Here is a 17,403-nt window from a genome sequence, read left to right on the forward strand (position 1 = left end):
TGATGTTGTTGTTGTTGTTACTCAATCTTGACCCCTTGTTGTATTTTTTTAGAGGTATACCCAAGTAAGTTTCCTGTGAAGTTTCATTGAATCTGGCCAGGTAGTTTTAGAGGAGATGTTTTTTAAGCAATTGGACGGACGGACAGACGGACGGACTGACAGAAGGAAGCCGGACAAAGACCGGTCACAATAGCTCATCTTGAGCACTTCTTTTTTTCAATTCAAATTTAAATTTTAACAATTTATTTACCAGTTTTATTTCACATGACAGAAAGGGTTTTAGAAAATTTTGGAAATTAAAGAATAGCTTTAAAAAAGGAAACCCCTTTTCAAACCATAGAATTTTCAACTCAGACGTTCACGCTTATAAGTTAAAATGTTCTTAAATGCTCTTAACAAGAATACTTGTTGAGACCCAGAAGCAAAGAATTCAGTGACATGTTTGTTTTGGTTAGTTTAAGTAACGCTGCACATACTAAATTAAAATCAATCATACAATGTACAAACAAATATTAAATGTACCTGAGTTTCTTTTTCTTCTTCGTTCCTTTAAGCCCAAACGCACTCTGTCGTATGGGCGTAATTCATTTACTAGTTTAAGGGAATTTTAAGTTTCGATTTAAAACAGGGTATTGATTTCAATACGGCGATATAGGAGTGAGTTGTGATTAGCTGTTTCCTAAAATAAAACGTGACATCATGAACAACAAAAAAAAACAATCTTTGAAAAAGCAATGAATTGTTGTTTTCTAAAACAAAACGTTACATCATAAATAACAAGAAACAATCCTTTAAAAAGGCATGAATTGAGATTTTTTTTTCGGGGGGGGGGGCTTAATATTGTAGTTTTCATGTAATTGATATATGTTGGGATATGTCTGAGGTTGGGCCCTTAAACTAGATTAAACGCCAAGTGACCCGTTTTGCTGTTAGAACAAAGGCGTTGACACCGAAAGTTACTATTAATCATATTATGATGCATGTGCAAGTTAAGTTCAGTCAAAAATGACATTTATAATACATTTAGGTGATTGGTTATACATAATCATTTTTTAATGTATAACTTAATATACTACAAAAATAAAGAAAGAATCTAAAGGTTAAAGAGGATCCGAACTACATACCATATGACTAACGACCAAATGACCTTCAAATCTCAAAGATAAAATTGTTGTTAACGTATGGAAATGTGAAAATCTACGATCTGATGTTTTGTTATCAGTCTTTTTTTTACAGGTTTGCAGATATTTACGCAAAAATTGCTAATTTCAAGACAAAATATATAAGAAGTTGGAAAAACGGTAAATCTGTGAGAGTGCAGCTTTAAACGGGGTTAATGTTTAAACTTTTGGCTACAGACCTTGTTTTTGTAGTTTTTCATATAAATATTAAAGGGAGAGTAGTAACTTTTACAGATAAACAATTTTTAATAAGAATAATATTTTGGACGCCAAAGTCCAGTAATCCCATAAGAGACCGTATGCATACAATTTTGCTTACTTTGGAGTATAGATATTGATAATCTTTTAAATAAATGAATATGAAAAACATTATACATTTTTGTATGCTGTCATTAAACACTTTTAAACTTTTTTCTTTCATGCTTTACGATGAAATATGGGGCTTTAACAGTGAAATAACAACAGTGAAAATATCAGTTTGATATTTTCACTGCAAAATAAGGAGTGAAAATATCAATTTTCAGAACTACTTTTAAAATCCTTTGTTGTTACAAGTACTTGCCTTGGTCAAAACAGAACACTGGACTTCAGTAAATTATGTCAAAAAATGTTAAAAAAAAAATAAAGAAATATTTTATAAATTTAAATAAATATATAATTGGAAATTAACAACTTACCGTTTATTACCGGTTATCCCGTTTATTAAACATTTTACTACTCTTTGAAGCTGAATGTTCGAACATTTGCTTTCATTCCAAACAAATTACAGACAAAAACAACTGTTCGAACATAAATAAAATTTTATAGCATCGTTCAAATGTATTTTGAACTGTTAAACGTTGTAGTACGTAAAATGAGCTTCCTGGAGAATTCATATTTTTTACCCCACCCACATCTCAAAATGTGTCAACAAACTAGCGTGGCATTTACTCTTCTGGAAAACAAACATCTTAAAGCGAAACAGACTGGTCTCTGACAGTAAGATGACTGAATATTAACTTACTATAAAAACACACGTACCTGCAGTCTTAAACTAAGAAGAATAGTTAAAATCCAATGAGTATCCACATTTGTTTTGCTAACACATTTGACCTTCCAAATTTTCATTCTATGAATAGCGGCGTAGTAATTTGGTTAAAATAAAAAGTGTTTTCATTATTTTTTGGAACATTTGTGCACTAATAAAACTTCATTTTTTACTGTTCATAAAGCTTTGCAATAAAAAACGAGCGAATATTAAGCTATAAGAATGAATAGCAGAGAACTATTTCTCAGCAAACCGAAAGTAGAAAAGTTGACAGCTATATTTATGCATGAGGGGCACCCCACGGGTAGCGGCGTAAAGCCCACCCTTTTCAAAAAGGGGGTAATGCAGAAATAAATAAAAAACAAATAAAACTCCGAAAATAAGCATAAAAGAACAGAAAATTTGTTTATTTCAGTGTAAGATCGTATTTAATTTCACTCGTGATCATAAAAAAACTACATTTTCTATGACACTCGTGAAATAAAATACGATCTTACACTGAAATAAACAAATATCCTCTATATATTCAATATTGTTCATTGCATGTCGAGGCAGATTATTGTATATGACGTTCGCGGGGTGGGGGGCGGTTTCAAAGAGCGTTGTCGTTGCAATACTTATGCATATAAAATAAAATAACGTGCATCCACATGATACCAGCTCGCGAACTTATTCAAGTGTAGTTATAAATTTGGTGCTAATACAATTTAATGATGGCCGCTGAGTTTTAAAATTAAACCTATAAGTCACATAAAACAACTGGGTGGTGGTGTTAGTAGTTTATACTCCGGGTCCGGCGTGAGCACATTGAAGGGTCCCAGAGTGACAGTTCAACCACCGCACACATATCCTGGGCGGTTAACCAGTACTAGGTGCCTTCACTTCTGCAAGGAACTGACAACTTCTGTACATGCTAGGGGCAGTGGTACAGTGCGAATGGTCGTAGAAAGGATTTCATAACCAATCACAACAGAAGTGACCTGGTCCGCCCGGGAATCGAGCCCGGGTTGTCCGATTAACAGTCCAACGCTCTACCGACTGAGCTAACCGGGCGGACATAAAACAACTGAATACGTCCTTCAGTATATAAAAACTTGAATATTTTTGTAGTGATTTTTTCCGACATCCCTTTCTCCTTAAACTAATCTAAAACATACTAGCTGTTATTAAGTTAGAAAATACACAATGATCTACCTAACACCCAAAATAAACAATATAAGCCTCTAATAAATTAAACAGTAAGATGAGTGGTGCGCGTAATCCAATATAAAATTAAGCTTGTCAGAATGTTCAGATATTGTTGAATGTGTTTTTGTTTAAATGCCTTGTGAAAAGATATAACTTGCATTTGAATCAAACGTAACCTTGTCAAATTTCAGCTGATATTATAAAGTCGGATATTACTGTTCACGGTTCAGGTGGTTTTCAATGCAGCAATCATTCCAAATAATTAGGTTTCACTATACAAATCGTACTCAATAAAGAAGCTGTTGACAAATGAAACTATTAACACTTCCTTTTAACAAAACAGTTAGTTCAGATAGTTGAATCGTTCTTTTCGACAAAGTTACGACTGTCTTGCGCTAAACTATCGTAGTGTCTGATTACATGAGATAATTTTTAGAAAACATAAAACGGTTATTTTACCAAATATTCTATCAACCAGAAAGCGTAGATCTAACTGAGTATCATCCGGGATAGTTTAAACAGCAATATTATTCAATTTATTGACAATTCGGCTCTCAAACAGTTTCAAGTATAATGAGTTTAAACTGAAGCTAGTTTAAATAAGGGTATCATTATTTACATTTTAAATCGTTAGAGGAGACTTGATATGGTTCGCATATGCTTATGCTGCAGCAAATAAAAAAATCGATTACGTCATGCAAGGCGGGTGTAACTGAAAATAGGAATGAAAAGCGTTAAAGCAGTCTTACACTAAGCTTAACTCTCGACATGAATACAAATGCTGTTTTGCAATGTTTGGATATCTCGCCGATACTTTTGTCTTGTACGGGAAAACCATTTTAAGTGCCAATTAAATCAATCATTTTATTCAACGTTGATATTTTGCGTTCTTTTGAAATCCTTCTACCTAAGCCGAGAAAAACATACTTATGCAAAGGAAAATATTATATGTCCAGATAGAAACAAAACATGTAAAAACTATAAATCTAATGCAAAAAAGTTTGTCAAAATTGCAGACGTACAGGTTCTTGGTATTGGATCAATTTAATAGAATGCTCATGATTCTTTTCTACCTACTTGTTTAATCAAAATTTACAATCGTAACGCTTTGAATTTATTTCGTCTACAGATGCATGTTAAAAAGTGGTGAATTTCATAAACAAGTTCTTATATTTCAAGACTAATTTAAAACAGGAAAGATGAGTAGGGAAGAAATGTTAAAACTGTATAGATTGTCCTAAAAATAGTAAATGTGTTTTTATTCTTTTTGTAACTGAGATCAATTTCACAAATGATAAGGAAGGCGTTTAATTCAATATTATTTTAAAGAAAACTTGAAAGACACCTTTGGCTAATTTGGTGAAGAATAAAGTATAGGGAAGTATGGTATATAAAGGGATATATGTTCTTAAGGTAGAAGAGTTTTTGTCCATGGAGTCACACTCTAAATATCTTTATCTGGGTCATGACTGATGTTGGATGTTGATAGATGATGGTGCTAATGCTGCTGCTGCTGCTGATGATGATAGAGATGATGCTGATGCTGATGCTGCTGCTGCTGCTGCTGATGATGATGATGGTATCAATGACGATTACGATGACGATTACGACAAGAATGATGATGATGATGATGATGATGATGATGATGATGATGATGATGATGACTTTATGCAATGCAAAAACCTATTTAAAACATAATTGAAACCTTTAAATTTCTATGGTGAAATATATAAGATTATATCTTTGAATATCTGCATCGTACTCAAAAGAGTTTTGCACTTCTGCTCCGACAGTATAGATCGTTTACAGGTGATAAATGTATCCGGTTGATTAGTACTTAAAACGACTGTCAAATTTGTTAGTTTATATTATTAATTACTAATTATATATAAATGTTTAGGATGTCTATATGTACATACGATTTTAAACCCAAATGACTTCCTGTTCCACTGAATTCTTCTTTCAACAAAAGTTCAATATGATTAATTCCATACTAGTTTTTTTATGCGTGTCTATTTGTTATGTTTTTACGTTTTGCTTTTCTCGTTCAGCGTTCATAGCATTGTGCCTATAAAAAATAAAGTTGTTGTTACGGTATTCGATGTACAACTTTTGTCATTGTGCCGTACGCGATATTGTTAAATTTATATTGCTGATCATTAATATGTTAAATACATGCTTGAAATGATAAAAAGTTATGACAATTTGTACTTGTGTCCATTAATTTACTGAAACCGGTCGTCATTTATGTTTTGCAAAATCGCTACACATCGACGCGAATACATGTGACTATAGTGTGTGTAGGTTTTAGTGAGGTTCTACGATTCTGCACCTAAAATCACCTAACTTACGCAGAGTAGGATTAAATGCGCGTACCAACCTTAACCTACTTAACCTCAGGCAATGACCATACCAGATGTACACTCAGACATATTCAGAGTGTCTTTTCGGAACACAGATGTTTAGCACCGATAAAAACCAAAGTCATATTGGTTTTACATGAATACGATGATTTCATCAATATAATTTAAAGAAACATAATTTTAAAAATGATACAAACCCCGACAGAGGTTTTTATTCACACCATTGTGCAGTGTCTTAAAGAAAAAGCTTTAAACGATTAAACGATTATGATACACATTACCAGTGGTATGCTGTTTTGGAGTCTAACTACTTAAATCGGTTAGTTCTTGTGAAACATGTGCCCTCTTAAGTACTGGAATTCACCGTAATAAAGTCCAATATATTACTAACAAAGTACATACTTAGTAATGAATGCTCCACAAGCATATTGCATTTCATTCAAGGACAAATCTCAGTTTTCACGTTTCCTTCAACCAGTCGTGTGTCTGCATTTCAAATTGATGACACATCTGCCTATGAAGAGGCAAAGTCGTTAAAGAAGTCGAAACTATATATGATACTCGGGGACTGTGTACTCGGGGTATAAATGTGTTCAACGATATTTTTGTAAAGTCTAACTGAGTTGATATTTTTTTAAAGTTCTTGGGTTGATCTCCAATACATTACAAAAATAATTACAGGTAATGATTGCTCGACAAACTAATTTCATTTGGTTCAAAGACAAATATTTAATGTTCAATTTTAAACAGCCGTTGGTCTGCATTGGTTTGAAGAAAAAAACATAAAAGGTTTCAAAGTTGTATATTTTATCTACATTAATCCTTTGCAAAATGTATTATAAGATGTGAAGCAAATTAACGATTTTCCATAAAAACTAATTTTGCCATTTTTTTCTACACGCCTTGTGAAGAAATATATATCATTGTTAAGTTCGTTATATTTTTTATATTAACGATACACTATATTGCATGTGTATAGTGTATGTTATGCTGACCAGCAACAAGGAAATAATTATCGTAATAATGTACACGTCTAAATAAAATGTATTTTTCTGTTCTGTTCATCAGCGTCACGTCCGACTTATTGTTTGTTTCGAATCAAAGTATATGCGAATAATTATGAAACAAATTAAAATGATGTAATAAAATGATACAAGTTATAAGACGGTATACGTATTTTTACATGACTAAACATGTTTTTATTAAGACGTTTTTCAGTTTGTGAGGAGCATGCGTATACAGGTCACCAGGGTGCAAGGAAAAAGTTACATAATCATAAACATATAAAGGTAACTGATGGCTTGACCTTTGCGTTTGCTAAAATTCTGCCCAGATCAAGTTTGGGCGCATGTCTATTTACGTAAAATGATTAACCGCACTCTGATCACAGCTGTGCAAATATAGTAACACATTGGATTTCCAAACATACCAAATAAAGATGGTGGGTTCCCTTCGTATGATCATTTCATCCGGTACTCACATTATTATTGATTTACATGTAAATGTACATGCTTAATTTAATCTCGTTCAAAAGATACATATGGTAAGTTACGTGTTTTATAACAAGGACTAATTGTCATATTATCATTTTATGTATGTATATACACTATGTTTTATGAAATGAGAACATGTTTGTGTTCAAATTCCTTAATAACTAAGTTGAATCTTGAATCTTTGTCAATATGGGTTTTATATTTACGTTGTTTCTTGTTCATAACACGATGAAAACATGGTTTCAACGATATTTTGAACGCAGTAAAGTAAGTGTTGAATAAAACAGTATTATAAAATGCTCACGCACTAAGAGTCGTTTTCCTTATCCCTTATGTTAAGCGCACTGTTTAAACCTGGATATTTAATGTATTCACTCCATGGCCGTCTAGCCAAACTATTGCCGGTATCAATAAGCAGCTATTTTGTCGCGTTGAGTGGCGTTGAGTCACGTGTGTATTTCGCATTCATTGGTTAATCACGGTGTCATTCCTACTCTTTAAAATATGCAAAATTGATCATGTTAAATGCAGGCGCGTAGCCGCACTGAGGCACACCGAGGCAGTTGCAATGGTTAACATTTTCAACATAGTGATAACAAAAAACATGGAAAAAACATAATATACAAGAAACGTCCATTTACAGCAAACAAAGGTTTTGAAAAGACACTATGGTAGATGTGATTTATTACTTGATTTCAAATACATAAAAACTAACAAAAACTCACTGTTTACAAACCGTATTAATTAAAATTTCATACGCATAGGGAGTTTTCTGCATTATGTGGAGAGTCCGGGGCTTTAGGAAATATTATTTGTTGAACTATTCTGGACGTGGAAGAATTGCCCTTGGGTTGAGTCATTAATACCAATATGAAACATGTTGTAACTTTAAATACAGCTTTGCTGCTACCATATTATTGTCTTTAACAACCTTCAAATAACCAGAAAACGCAAGTCGTTCCAGTACTGACATTCATACTTTCGGTGGGGGGTGGGGGGGGGGCAGCCCTCCTCACTCTCTCAGACTGTCTCGTTAAAAATGTGCCTCCGGCTTTAGTTCTGCCACGTAATACGTTACTTAAAAGTAAAAGGTGATGCCCTATCTCAAAATCATTCATCGATATGCGTCAAAAGGGTACATTCAAGTTGCAACAATATTTAACTTTACATAACTGAAGTTTAATTTAGCTACTCGGTATTTAAATTAAATCAGATCGAACAAGAAACGCTTCCGAAGAAGGAAGTCAAAATGCGAATACATGACCTTGACCTGGATGTGAATCATGTTTTATTACGATGCTCTGAAGTCATGTTAAAGAAGTATCAACCATAAAACATTTTTAACGAAAGTCATTTTCAATTTACCTGAAACCCAAAACTAAAAACAGCTTGACACTCTGTATTCACGTTGAAACGGAATAACAATGCTTTGGGACTCATATTACGAGAATTTACATTAACTTTATTCTCGACGCAATAGGTTAGCCTACGAAATTTAGTAATTTAATATATATTGTTATTTTTATCCCACACAATTTGAATTATATTTCAGCATCTACTTTAAACTTTGTTAAAAAAGATAAAGAAGATATTTCACGACCCATTATAAAACACACAATTTGAATGAACCAGTCGTTTCAATGACGGTCGTCCAAAACAATATTGAGGCTGCAAAATGTTTTTTGTACTTGTATGTGTACGTATAGGCTACTGTTTGTGCACTTAGTCACCTAGATATGTGTACGTTTTGCAAGTTTAACATGACACGAACGATAGAACGGTATTATTGATATATACGATTATCAGCGAGCCTAAACAAGTTTAAAGTGTAATCTAGACTTTTACAATAAACTTTAACTATACTACACCGTGTTTCGCAAACTTTCGTACAGCACACACACACTGTCATTGGAGTAATAACTTCAGTAATACGATTTACTTGGGAAGAACCTGAGCCACACTTGAATACAGTAGAGAAAAGGCAGGCAAACCACAGTGAACATAAACGGGATATATACTGCCCTGTGGTAAACCTGATATAGCTAAACTTAAGCCGGTTTTCAAATAATTGATAACATTTACCATGTGTAAATTGTATTGATATAGATCATTTGAGAACGCGTGAATGATATGCAAGTTAAGGTAAAATTGAAGATATATAAATGACACCGCATGCTTCTGTTCAAAAAGTATCCCCATGTGTCAAAGTTTGACACTTTTGACCAAAATATCCACTTAAATAACCCATTGCAATCAACGAAACCGAAAATGGACTATGATTAAAAAATATTAACCAAAACAAGCATTCTAGTTTACTCAGATTTAATATTCAATAGTTTACTGAAATGGACGTGTTGAGTTCGCATGGCTTGAATCATGTGAAAGATTTCAGCCAATCACCGAACTAATTGATACGAAAATGAAAGGCAAGGGTAATCAATCGATATATTTTCATAACGGAAAAATGAATCATTGGATGAATTTGCATAACGAAATTGTACAATTCTGCTGATATTATAGATTTGGTAATACTGTTCACGGTTGAGGTAGGTTTTCAACGCGACCAGTATTCAAATATGACTCGTATTCAGGTTTCACTATACAAGCTTTATGCAATAAAGAAACAGTTGACAAATGGCACTATAACTTCCTTTTAACAAAAAAAAATAGTTTAGACAGTCGTATCGTTTTTTCCTGCAAAATTTCGACTGTTTTGCGATGAACTCTCAAGTGAAGTGTTTTTGATTTAGCATAACATTACATCAGATTATTACAAAAACTAACAAAACGGTTATTTAACCAAATACTCTATGAATCAGAAAGCGTAAATCTTACAAAGTATCATCAGAAATAATTTAAAATGTATGTATAACATGATAAAATTGATAAGCATCACTTAAATCAAACACTTCTTAATATATATATTAAATATAAACAGTAGCTATTTGTTTTTATTTTCCCTTGTCAGTGGAGAACCTAAATGAGCAGAGGTTGAATTACAGAAACATTTTTGTTAAAATCAACTTTTCATTTACCAGTTGTATTCCACATGAAAGAAAGGGTTATAGTAAGTGAATCTTTTACATTTGAAATGGAAAGCCCATTTAAAAGCATGACTTTTGCAAGACATTTTTCAACTCAAACGTTTACACTACGTTAAAATTGTCTTAAAATGCTTCTTTCAAGTGTACTTGTTAAGACACGGGAGCGAACAATTCAATAACAGGTTAGTTTGTCATAAGAACGCTGTCAGAACAAAGTCGATGACACCGAAAGTTACAATTAAAGATAGTTTTATGTATGCATGTGCAGTCTTACAGATTTTCTGACCATTTAGAACGTTAAGGAGGCAATGTATTTGGCCTTTATTACATTGTGATATATATATAATTTTATTTCTGCGGTATTGTACAATAGTGACAAATCGTTTTCGTTGTAATATCTGTAGCGATTTTACACCTCTGGTCATTTTTATGCATCTTCATTTTCATATCCTCAGTTATGAAAGCCATTCTCGTCAATGTTGGAAAGTATTGTTTTTATTCTCTGTGATCCCATGAAACATAAACGTATATGAAATATATATCAAGGACGAAACAATTCCTTCAATTGACTACTGACAAAGCTTTAGCATAAAATTATCTTAGCTTATCTCAACAGCATATGGCAATGTATTTACACATGTAGCATTGCTGTTCGTGATACAAATTTATATTCTTTGTTTGACCTAATGAGAGTATGTATACAGCAAGTACAATCCAAAATTTGAAATAATTAAGTCAGTACCATGCCTTCTTGGCATATGAATATGAGCAAGGGCCGTATCACAGACTCATCGTAAGTAGATTTTTCTTAAATTCAACAATGTTATTAATTGGTTTATTTCATACGTCGGAAATTTTTTATTTGTTTACATTAAAATATCAATTTAAGATATTTGAACAAAATTAAAACACAAGATATATTACAATTCAAAAGTGTAAGTCGAAGGTAATATAAAATGAACATGTCTTCACTTGTGCGTGTCAAGTTGTTTGTATTTAGGATCGATGAATTAATGAAAAGGTTAAGTTAGGCTTCCTGGACGCTTCTTATTAACCAATTTTATTTGACAGCGATCAAAAACTCTACACAACGATTACTAACTATTTCGACATAATTATGTCCAGTAATAAAGCATTACATTTTCCTAACAATTTTTTATCTTTACTGAGGAAATGTTGCAAGTGTTTGTATAATTTATATGACATACTGCATCTTAAAACAAAAACATGTATAACTTTGATAAGTACCATATAAACTGCGATATTGTCAAGTTTGCACTTCCTTTTTTATTTTAAGGTTGGAGTGTTTGTCATTAAACAGGGTAATAAGTAAATAAAAAAACCCGATTGGATAATTAGATGTTCTTAGATATATTCATTACTAAAGCTTTAAATACTATGCGTTGGTTTTTGCAAACATTCTTTCCGATCTTAACATGTTTCTGTCTGTCATTTGATATGAATCAATAATCTCAATTCAATAGCTTTCAAAACGCTAGGACTATTCCTCTGTATTTGAATTAAGATTCCCCAATGATAGCATATTGAATAGAGAATGATTGACGTTCATGTTATATGAACTACAGAAGGGTAATTATCTAATTGTCAATATCGATTTGTGGTCTTGTGAACAAACGAATGCAAGTAATCAAAAGAGTTGGCAGTCTAAAGAATAAATCATACAAACAGCAGTATAATTGACAAAGATTGTATACAAACTGGAATTTAATTGCTTAAATGAAACGATTTTAACTGGTATATAGTATGTCTTACATCATAGATGGCCCAACAGTCGATAAATGGAATGTAATTCCATTTTAGTTGAGTTTTACCTGCTTTATTCCACCTTTTATATCAGATATCATATATGAACTTCAAAAGGGTAATTAGCTAATTGTCAATGTTTATTTGTGGTGTGGTGAACTAATGAATACAAGTGATCTCAAGATTTGGTAGTCAAAATAATATAATATACATACAGAAGTTTAGTTCACAAAGAATATATACAAATTAAAAATGAAACTATTACAATGGTTTATAATATGTCTTACCTTATAGAAGAACCAATAGTCGTTAAATACAATATAATTCTCCTTTAGTTGAGTATTTCTTGCTTTATTTCATATTTTACCTGCAGATATCAATAAGCACGACCTGAATAGAACAAGTACGGATATTGATTTTAAACACCCAATCCTTCGTTCTCAGGCCTGTTTCAATAAAGATCTAAGTCGTAATGAGAATTAATAGTCCGTTCTTCTCTCAAGTCCAATAGCAAATTGTCGTTGGTGCGCAATTCAGTAAGTTGTGGGGGAATTTCAAGTTTCGATTTTAAACAAGGTGTAGATTTCATAACCCTATTAAAGGAATGGGTTGTGTTAAGCTGTTTTCTCAAATGTGACATTTTGAAGATTGTATTCGAAAATGCAATAGATTAATATTAAATTTGGGACATTTAAGTTCAGTTTAGTTTTAAATATCAATGTTGGGAACATTTAAAGTCAAACAAACACCGCAGTTTGTGTATTCCTAGATCCTTCAATCTCTGAAAATATATAAGTTATATAGAAATCGCCGCTGCTTGCATTAACTTTAACAAAAATTCCGTACGTTTTAATTGTACTTCACCTTACGAAAAACGAAATGAAATCTTATGTTCTGTTTTCTAAATTATGCAGAAAAATTGGGTACAAGTGGTATTTATCATATATACAGTTGATTGTGTTTATAACACAGATTATATATTAAGAATACATTACAGATGAAGAGGTAATGTTGAAAAGTGTCAAAACTATGCCCATATGAAAAAGACCTAATGACCTTCAAATGATCAATTCTGTAAATTTATTGACACATAGTAAAGTGCACACTTGAATCCACTTAACCCCATATGTTTCATTGAGTGTGTTTCCGTTACAGATGAGAAACTACGGTATGAATGACGGATATAAGTCAGTTAATGCCATGATATATACCCCAAGCTTTTGAATCATACACTCCTTGTACAACTATTTGTAGGTTAGGTTGGTTTATTTTATGTGACTACGCGCATTTAACAATATCCCATTTCAATATAACCTTCTGTTCTATACCAAAAATCAGAACCCATTACTGTATTGTTCCACAGGTACAATTGTGCTGTAGAGTTGAATTTGCATATATATTCAAAAACATAATTCTTTATTTTCAAACACTAAATTCGACAATCTGTAACAAAAATGCATTTTTTTTTATCAAATATGGAATTTCTAAGGAATGAATACTTATTTAAATACAGCCCAGTCAGGGTATCTTTCGACTTTTATAAAGTTGAGTGTTTACGCTGTCTTGAAGCAATGTTCCTAATGATTGAAATGTACATATCACCCTAGGGAAAACAGTAATCAATCCTTTTAAATATTTATTTTTTTCAATTAAGCAGATCCTTTATAAAGATTTACAGTTCTATTTCTCAAATGAAGTCCATATTATTTATGTAATAGTCATTTTAACTGAAATTATATCCATCACGTAACTATATTTGAATTATGATACAAATGTCGATTATAATTTTATAAGACACGCCATGGTCAGTTATCAATATAATTTCTTTGAACGAAAAGAATAATACCAACGAAACAAGCATCGATTTAAAATGTTTACCCCCACTCCCAACCCCTTCTCTCCGTGCGCTCAGCTTCGCCAACTATCAAGATTTAAGATATTAGCGCATCATACTATCAACTTTCTAAATAAATAACAAGTTATTATTATCAACGTCAGAGATCAAACCTAGAAAATAACATACTCATGCCAAGGAAAAATTATCTTTTCTGATACACACACAGAATGGAAAACACCTTCAGTCAAATGCAAATAATTTATTTAAAATAAATTTCTTGGCACAGGATGAATTTAATTAAAGGTGCGTGATTCTGTTATATTTTTTATTGCATTAGATATCAAAATTCACCAAAAAGGTAACGCTTCTTAACAGATACGCGTTAAGCAGTGGTGAATATCATAAACAGATTCTTCTCTTTCATGACTGATTTAAAGCTCAATAGATCAGTGGGAAAGACATGAAAAGGCAGTATTGATTGTCCTAAATATATTTTATGTTTGGGTATGCTTTGTATACTATTTTGTAAATGTGATCTTCTTTTAAAATCGATTTCCCTGAAGGCGTTTAATACAATATTAGGTTTTAAAAAGACACCTTCTGTTAAGTTTGTAAATGCAAAATGTAGAACAGATAAATGTTAATTAAGTTAAAGCGTCATTGTTCAAATAGAACCTATCTAAAAAGACTTTTTGAAATGTATGATTTATGGATGATGATGATGATGATGATGATGATGATGATGATGATGGTGGTGGTGGTGGTGGTGGTGGTGATGGTGGAGGTGGTGGTGGTGGTTGTGTTGTTGGTGTTAGTGATGATGATGATGATGATGATGATGATGATGATGATGATGATGATGATGATGATGATGATGATGATGATGATGATGATAATGTAGTGGGCAAATGTACGGTGTGTTAACTTAAAGTTAGAAATGTTAAAGTAATTTCATGAAACTTGCAAAATAGTAGGTGTTTTTCTTATTCACATAACAAAAATGTACATTTTGTTCACGTTTAAATGCGTATGGACAATTAGAATATGATATTATCTTCAACAGCCATTGAGAAACGTGATAGATAATTGTATAAGATAGGAGATTAGTATAATTTTCTTACAGCTGATATTGCAACGGTTAACTCCCTCTTCTTTCATAATAAATTTTGTTATTATTGATATTCACTTTGAAAATGATTGTAAAGTGGGCGTGCAAAATTGGTTGAACTTAAACTACATAACTCTAGCAAATACCAGACACAGCTGGAACTCGGATTATCACTTGCTCCATATCTTTGTTTGCTAGCCATTTAAATGAGATGATGGATGGTGACCTATATAACAAACGGGGGATTGACGTAACCTCTAACTAAGCTGGTTGATGGTTATCCCCAAACTTCAGTAGTCGTAGCATGTTGGGTTCTGTATCGTTACAGATAGAGTGCGTTAAACAGAGTTAGCGAGCTTTTCCTTGGTTCATGCAATTGTTCGGAAATGTTCGTGCCCTCAACCCCACTTGAAAGCTAATACACTGCTACCTTCTTCTCTTTCATAAGTACTTAAATCAAAACATAATGCAGTCGGAGGGCCATTCCGTACCGCTTTTGGCCAAGTTTAAGAAATGAGTAAAAAGCATATTTTTAAAGCAGTTAAAAGGTTTTCGCATTTTTTACGATATCTGGCTATAATGCTTCGCTTCTTAACTCTAGAGAGAACAAGACACAACCTGATATAGGATTCCATAACGATAACCGTTTGTGAGTTGCTTGAACAAAAAACCGACATTTGCAATCGTTGAGATATATATTTCTAGCACACCGGATAGACATTTCCGGCGAATTCAGCCGTGCTGGAAAACTCCATCTGGCATCCCCCATGCCAGATGAGTCACGCGCTGTGACGTAATAATTTCAATTTCTTTTATAATACACTTTATGTAATCATAATTATGAGATTTAAATAGATGATGTCCATTAACATAAACTTTAAAAAAAATAGACTTTACAAAACAAAACAAAATAACCCTTAAAAGTCGTGATGTCGAAGGAACTTATTGACGTATGCAGTGAATACAAATTACTGCGCGTCATGACGTCAGTAAACATCATCGCACGCGCTTTCTGGTTAAATATACAAAAAGCGCTATTTATGTATTTTCTTCACAAAACAATGTGATTTAAGGTATGCTGGAAAAAATTATATCATGTGTGTCCGTTCCGGATAGAAAAAACCGACCCTCGGGCAAGCTGCGTTGCCGGTAACTCGGCAAGCCTCGTTACCTGGCAACGCAGGTGCCTTCGGTTCGGATTTTTCTATCCGGAACGGAAACACATGACAAATATTATTAATATAGGTGAAAGGTGGTACTCCGCCTTATCACACCTGTAAGATGGTACTCCGCCTTATCAGACCTGTAAGATGGTACTCCGCCTTATTACACCTTAAGATGGTACTCCATGTATCACACCTGTAAGATGGTTCTCCGCTTTATGAATTCGATGGTAAGCAGCTATACTTATTTGAGTACAAGACCAAGCTTTGCAACATTCGCGGCAAAGGTTTGGATTAGGTACATCTTTGGAAGCAATGTCTGCGGTATTTTTAATTAATTTAACGTTTCTTAAAATGTGTTGACCTATCCCTTTCGAGAATGGGCGTGGCCTGGTACAAGGCCAAGTAGCAAGTCCATTTCAGTTGAATTTAAGAATATATCGGCAAACTTCAGTCATAAAATTAGCGTTTTGATATGCAGTCAAGTAGGTGTTTTAAGTGAATAGTTATTGAGGTAAAGAATTATCGCTACCATCCTTGACCATTTTTGACCATTAAATACTGTCTGTTTTATTTTAACATGCAGTCATGGCTTCACAGGCCTCTTTCTAAAGTACCCACGGGTTCGACTTTCGAACCCATTCCCCTAGCAAAATACGTGATCTTTTCTAATCTTCAGGAAAACATCCCAATCTAAAGAAATAAAAGTATTTTACCTGAAATGGTTTTTTCAACATCCTAATTAATTGTGTGAAGTTAAACTTTGGGAATAATTGAATTCAGAATTCGTCGATTTTTATTACATTCAGAGATTAGTAAAAAAATAAAACATGTCAGGAGATATTAATACCCATAGGATTGATATATCAGCCGTTTTAGGCTTTTTGAAAGGGACAAACATGTTTTAATAATTTCCGCATTCGCAGAAGATTGAAATGCATTTTTTTACTATACAATTTCCCAACTTCGCTTTATTTCGCGTCGCAAAAGTTTCTAAAATGTGTAGGTTTTTTTTCTCAAAAAGGGCAGAAAAAGCCCTTGGTTCAATATTTTCTTAAACAAGTAAGTTGATGGTTCTTGGAGCAAACAGAGGTCTCATTGTTTGCAGCCGAGTGACAAAGGCACGATGCAGCCGAGTGACAAAGGCACGATGCAGCCGAGTGACAAAGGCACGATGCAAAGGCACGATGCAGCCGAGTGACAAAGGCACGATGCAGCCGAGTGACAAAGGCACG

The 17,403-nt window shown here is 33.0% G+C and overlaps 2 protein-coding genes across 6 annotated transcripts in view; both read right to left on the bottom strand.

Moving 5' to 3' along the window:
• The window catches only part of LOC128222063 (uncharacterized), a 48,293-nt gene extending 35,809 nt beyond the window's left edge, over positions 1 to 12,484 (bottom strand). Inside the window, exon 1 of the mRNA XM_052930839.1 lies at positions 12,348 to 12,484. The gene's annotated coding sequence lies outside the window, so the exon portion shown is untranslated. The remainder of the gene's footprint in view (positions 1 to 12,347) is intronic.
• The window catches only part of LOC128222064 (uncharacterized), a 31,492-nt gene extending 18,942 nt beyond the window's left edge, over positions 1 to 12,550 (bottom strand). The window contains exon 1 of one of the 5 annotated variants that reach the window (XM_052930841.1): positions 12,428 to 12,550. The gene's annotated coding sequence lies outside the window, so the exon portion shown is untranslated. Of the gene's footprint in view, positions 1 to 522; positions 605 to 7,556; positions 7,689 to 12,427 lie in introns of those variants that run through there. The other 4 variants (XM_052930844.1, XM_052930840.1, XM_052930842.1 and 1 more) reach the window with 4 other exon arrangements.
• Positions 12,551 to 17,403: the final 4,853 nt, after the last annotated feature.

Source organism: Mya arenaria, chromosome 16 (assembly GCF_026914265.1).
Source record: "Mya arenaria isolate MELC-2E11 chromosome 16, ASM2691426v1".
In the NCBI taxonomy this organism is placed as follows: Eukaryota; Metazoa; Mollusca; class Bivalvia; order Myida; family Myidae; genus Mya; species Mya arenaria.